Below are 6,544 nucleotides of genomic sequence, written 5' to 3' on the forward strand. Positions count from 1 at the left end.
GGAGAAGTTTGGGATCAAAAGGAATTGATCTTGACATGGTTGGTGCATAGCCAAGTTCATGATTTTGGTGTTTTGGCTTGATTTTGTGGCTTGGTGGTGATTTTGGTGAAAAACGAAAATCATGGTTTTGGAAAACTGGCTGGACTCAATCCTCACAAATGCCTTCAAAGTGATGTGGGAGAAGTTTGGGATCAAAAGGAATTGATCTTGACATGGTTGGTGCATAGCCAAGTTCATGATTTTGGTGTTTTGGCTTGATTTTGTGGCTTGGTGGTGATTTTGGTGAAAAACGAAAATCATGGTTTTGGAAAAGTGGCTGGACTGAATCCTCACAAATGCCTTCAAAGTGATGTGGGAGAAGTTTGGGATCAAAAGGAATTGATCTTGACATGGTTGGTGCATAGCCAAGTTCATGATTTTGGTGTTTTGGCTTGATTTTGTGGCTTGGTGGTGATTTTGGTGAAAAACGAAAATCATGGTTTTGGAAAACTGGCTGGACTCAATCCTCACAAATGCCTTCAAAGTGATGTGGGAGAAGTTTGGGATCAAAAGGAATTGATCTTGACATGGTTGGTGCATAGCCAAGTTCATGATTTTGGTGTTTTGGCTTGATTTTGTGGCTTGGTGGTGATTTTGGTGAAAAACGAAAATCATGGTTTTGGAAAAGTGGCTGGACTGAATCCTCACAAATGCCTTCAAAGTGATGTGGGAGAAGTTTGGGATCAAAAGGAATTGATCTTGACATGGTTGGTGCATAGCCAAGTTCATGATTTTGGTGTTTTGGCTTGATTTTGTGGCTTGGTGGTGATTTTGGTGAAAAACGAAAATCATGGTTTTGGAAAAGTGGCTGGACTCAATCCTCACAAATGCCTTCAAAGTGATGTGGGAGAAGTTTGGGATCAAAAGGAATTGATCTTGACATGGTTGGTGCATAGCCAAGTTCATGATTTTGGTGTTTTGGCTTGATTTTGTGGCTTGGTGGTGATTTTGGTGAAAAACGAAAATCATGGTTTTGGAAAACTGGCTGGACTCAATCCTCACAAATGCCTTCAAAGTGATGTGGGAGAAGTTTGGGATCAAAAGGAATTGATCTTGACATGGTTGGTGCATAGCCAAGTTCATGATTTTGGTACTTGGTGGTGATTTTGTGGCTTGGTGGTGATTTTGGTGAAAAACGAAAATCATGGTTTTGGAAAACTGGCTGGACTGAATCCTCACAAATGCCTTCAAAGTGATGTGGGAGAAGTTTGGGATCAAAAGGAATTGATCTTGACATGGTTGGTGCATAGCCAAGTTCATGATTTTGGTGTTTTGGCTTGATTTTGTGGCTTGGTGGTGATTTTGGTGAAAAACGAAAATCATGGTTTTGGAAAACTGGCTGGACTCAATCCTCACAAATGCCTTCAAAGTGATGTGGGAGAAGTTTGGGATCAAAAGGAATTGATCTTGACATGGTTGGTGCATAGCCAAGTTCATGATTTTGGTGTTTTGGCTTGATTTTGTGGCTTGGTGGTGATTTTGGTGAAAAACGAAAATCATGGTTTTGGAAAAGTGGCTGGACTGAATCCTCACAAATGCCTTCAAAGTGATGTGGGAGAAGTTTGGGATCAAAAGGAATTGATCTTGACATGGTTGGTGCATAGCCAAGTTCATGATTTTGGTGTTTTGGCTTGATTTTGTGGCTTGGTGGTGATTTTGGTGAAAAACGAAAATCATGGTTTTGGAAAAGTGGCTGGACTCAATCCTCACAAATGCCTTCAAAGTGATGTGGGAGAAGTTTGGGATCAAAAGGAATTGATCTTGACATGGTTGGTGCATAGCCAAGTTCATGATTTTTGTGTTTTGGCTTGATTTTGTGGCTTGGTGGTGATTTTGGTGAAAAACGAAAATCATGGTTTTGGAAAAGTGGCTGGACTGAATCCTCACAAATGCCTTCAAAGTGATGTGGGAGAAGTTTGGGATCAAAAGGAATTGATCTTGACATGGTTGGTGCATAGCCAAGTTCATGATTTTGGTGTTTTGGCTTGATTTTGTGGCTTGGTGGTGATTTTGGTGAAAAACGAAAATCATGGTTTTGGAAAACTGGCTGGACTCAATCCTCACAAATGCCTTCAAAGTGATGTGGGAGAAGTTTGGGATCAAAAGGAATTGATCTTGACATGGTTGGTGCATAGCCAAGTTCATGATTTTGGTGTTTTGGCTTGATTTTGTGGCTTGGTGGTGATTTTGGTGAAAAACGAAAATCATGGTTTTGGAAAAGTGGCTGGACTCAATCCTCACAAATGCCTTCAAAGTGATGTGGGAGAAGTTTGGGATCAAAAGGAATTGATCTTGACATGGTTGGTGCATAGCCAAGTTCATGATTTTGGTGTTTTGGCTTGATTTTGTGGCTTGGTGGTGATTTTGGTGAAAAACGAAAATCATGGTTTTGGAAAACTGGCTGGACTCAATCCTCACAAATGCCTTTAAAGTGATGTGGGAGAAGTTTGGGAGCAAAAGGAATTGATCTTGACATGGTTGGTGCATAGCCAAGTGCCATGATTTTGGATTTTTGGCTTGATTTTGTGACTTGGTGGTGATTTTGGTGAAAAACGAAAATCATGGTTTTGGAAAACTGGCTGGACTCAATCCTCACAAATGCCTTCAAAGTGATGTGGGAGAAGTTTGGGATCAAAAGGAATTGATCTTGACATGGTTGGTGCATAGCCAAGTTCATGATTTTGGTGTTTTGGCTTGATTTTGTGGCTTGGTGGTGATTTTGGTGAAAAACGAAAATCATGGTTTTGGAAAAGTGGCTGGACTGAATCCTCACAAATGCCTTCAAAGTGATGTGGGAGAAGTTTGGGATCAAAAGGAATTGATCTTGACATGGTTGGTGCATAGCCAAGTTCATGATTTTGGTGTTTTGGCTTGATTTTGTGGCTTGGTGGTGATTTTGGTGAAAAACTAAAAATCATGGTTTTGGAAAACTGGCTGGACTCAATCCTCACAAATGCCTTCAAAGTGATGTGGGAGAAGTTTGGGATCAAAAGGAATTGATCTTGACATGGTTGGTGCATAGCCAAGTTCATGATTTTGGTACTTGGTGGTGATTTTGTGGCTTGGTGGTGATTTTGGTGAAAAACGAAAATCATGGTTTTGGAAAACTGGCTGGACTGAATCCTCACAAATGCCTTCAAAGTGATGTGGGAGAAGTTTGGGATCAAAAGGAATTGATCTTGACATGGTTGGTGCATAGCCAAGTTCATGATTTTGGTGTTTTGGCTTGATTTTGTGGCTTGGTGGTGATTTTGGTGAAAAACGAAAATCATGGTTTTGGAAAACTGGCTGGACTCAATCCTCACAAATGCCTTCAAAGTGATGTGGGAGAAGTTTGGGATCAAAAGGAATTGATCTTGACATGGTTGGTGCATAGCCAAGTTCATGATTTTGGTGTTTTGGCTTGATTTTGTGGCTTGGTGGTGATTTTGGTGAAAAACGAAAATCATGGTTTTGGAAAAGTGGCTGGACTGAATCCTCACAAATGCCTTCAAAGTGATGTGGGAGAAGTTTGGGATCAAAAGGAATTGATCTTGACATGGTTGGTGCATAGCCAAGTTCATGATTTTGGTGTTTTGGCTTGATTTTGTGGCTTGGTGGTGATTTTGGTGAAAAACGAAAATCATGGTTTTGGAAAACTGGCTGGACTCAATCCTCACAAATGCCTTCAAAGTGATGTGGGAGAAGTTTGGGATCAAAAGGAATTGATCTTGACATGGTTGGTGCATAGCCAAGTTCATGATTTTGGTACTTGGTGGTGATTTTGTGGCTTGGTGGTGATTTTGGTGAAAAACGAAAATCATGGTTTTGGAAAACTGGCTGGACTGAATCCTCACAAATGCCTTCAAAGTGATGTGGGAGAAGTTTGGGATCAAAAGGAATTGATCTTGACATGGTTGGTGCATAGCCAAGTTCATGATTTTGGTGTTTTGGCTTGATTTTGTGGCTTGGTGGTGATTTTGGTGAAAAACGAAAATCATGGTTTTGGAAAACTGGCTGGACTCAATCCTCACAAATGCCTTCAAAGTGATGTGGGAGAAGTTTGGGATCAAAAGGAATTGATCTTGACATGGTTGGTGCATAGCCAAGTTCATGATTTTGGTGTTTTGGCTTGATTTTGTGGCTTGGTGGTGATTTTGGTGAAAAACGAAAATCATGGTTTTGGAAAAGTGGCTGGACTGAATCCTCACAAATGCCTTCAAAGTGATGTGGGAGAAGTTTGGGATCAAAAGGAATTGATCTTGACATGGTTGGTGCATAGCCAAGTTCATGATTTTGGTGTTTTGGCTTGATTTTGTGGCTTGGTGGTGATTTTGGTGAAAAACGAAAATCATGGTTTTGGAAAAGTGGCTGGACTCAATCCTCACAAATGCCTTCAAAGTGATGTGGGAGAAGTTTGGGATCAAAAGGAATTGATCTTGACATGGTTGGTGCATAGCCAAGTTCATGATTTTTGTGTTTTGGCTTGATTTTGTGGCTTGGTGGTGATTTTGGTGAAAAACGAAAATCATGGTTTTGGAAAAGTGGCTGGACTGAATCCTCACAAATGCCTTCAAAGTGATGTGGGAGAAGTTTGGGATCAAAAGGAATTGATCTTGACATGGTTGGTGCATAGCCAAGTTCATGATTTTGGTGTTTTGGCTTGATTTTGTGGCTTGGTGGTGATTTTGGTGAAAAACGAAAATCATGGTTTTGGAAAACTGGCTGGACTCAATCCTCACAAATGCCTTCAAAGTGATGTGGGAGAAGTTTGGGATCAAAAGGAATTGATCTTGACATGGTTGGTGCATAGCCAAGTTCATGATTTTGGTGTTTTGGCTTGATTTTGTGGCTTGGTGGTGATTTTGGTGAAAAACGAAAATCATGGTTTTGGAAAAGTGGCTGGACTCAATCCTCACAAATGCCTTCAAAGTGATGTGGGAGAAGTTTGGGATCAAAAGGAATTGATCTTGACATGGTTGGTGCATAGCCAAGTTCATGATTTTGGTGTTTTGGCTTGATTTTGTGGCTTGGTGGTGATTTTGGTGAAAAACGAAAATCATGGTTTTGGAAATCTGGCTGGACTCAATCCTCACAAATGCCTTTAAAGTGATGTGGGAGAAGTTTGGGAGCAAAAGGAATTGATCTTGACATGGTTGGTGCATAGCCAAGTGCCATGATTTTGGATTTTTGGCTTGATTTTGTGACTTGGTGGTGATTTTGGTGAAAAACGAAAATCATGGTTTTGGAAAACTGGCTGGACTCAATCCTCACAAATGCCTTCAAAGTGATGTGGGAGAAGTTTGGGATCAAAAGGAATTGATCTTGACATGGTTGGTGCATAGCCAAGTTCATGATTTTGGTGTTTTGGCTTGATTTTGTGGCTTGGTGGTGATTTTGGTGAAAAACGAAAATCATGGTTTTGGAAAAGTGGCTGGACTGAATCCTCACAAATGCCTTCAAAGTGATGTGGGAGAAGTTTGGGATCAAAAGGAATTGATCTTGACATGGTTGGTGCATAGCCAAGTTCATGATTTTGGTGTTTTGGCTTGATTTTGTGGCTTGGTGGTGATTTTGGTGAAAAACGAAAATCATGGTTTTGGAAAACTGGCTGGACTCAATCCTCACAAATGCCTTCAAAGTGATGTGGGAGAAGTTTGGGATCAAAAGGAATTGATCTTGACATGGTTGGTGCATAGCCAAGTTCATGATTTTGGTGTTTTGGCTTGATTTTGTGGCTTGGTGGTGATTTTGGTGAAAAACGAAAATCATGGTTTTGGAAAAGTGGCTGGACTGAATCCTCACAAATGCCTTCAAAGTGATGTGGGAGAAGTTTGGGATCAAAAGGAATTGATCTTGACATGGTTGGTGCATAGCCAAGTTCATGATTTTGGTGTTTTGGCTTGATTTTGTGGCTTGGTGGTGATTTTGGTGAAAAACGAAAATCATGGTTTTGGAAAACTGGCTGGACTCAATCCTCACAAATGCCTTCAAAGTGATGTGGGAGAAGTTTGGGATCAAAAGGAATTGATCTTGACATGGTTGGTGCATAGCCAAGTTCATGATTTTGGTACTTGGTGGTGATTTTGTGGCTTGGTGGTGATTTTGGTGAAAAACGAAAATCATGGTTTTGGAAAACTGGCTGGACTGAATCCTCACAAATGCCTTCAAAGTGATGTGGGAGAAGTTTGGGATCAAAAGGAATTGATCTTGACATGGTTGGTGCATAGCCAAGTTCATGATTTTGGTGTTTTGGCTTGATTTTGTGGCTTGGTGGTGATTTTGGTGAAAAACGAAAATCATGGTTTTGGAAAACTGGCTGGACTCAATCCTCACAAATGCCTTCAAAGTGATGTGGGAGAAGTTTGGGATCAAAAGGAATTGATCTTGACATGGTTGGTGCATAGCCAAGTTCATGATTTTGGTGTTTTGGCTTGATTTTGTGGCTTGGTGGTGATTTTGGTGAAAAACGAAAATCATGGTTTTGGAAAAGTGGCTGGACTGAATCTTCACAAATGCCTTCAAA

The sequence above is a fragment of the Phaseolus vulgaris genome, chromosome 11 (genome assembly GCF_051622355.1).
Source record: "Phaseolus vulgaris cultivar YP4 chromosome 11, ASM5162235v1, whole genome shotgun sequence".
Classification (NCBI taxonomy): domain Eukaryota; kingdom Viridiplantae; phylum Streptophyta; class Magnoliopsida; order Fabales; family Fabaceae; genus Phaseolus; species Phaseolus vulgaris.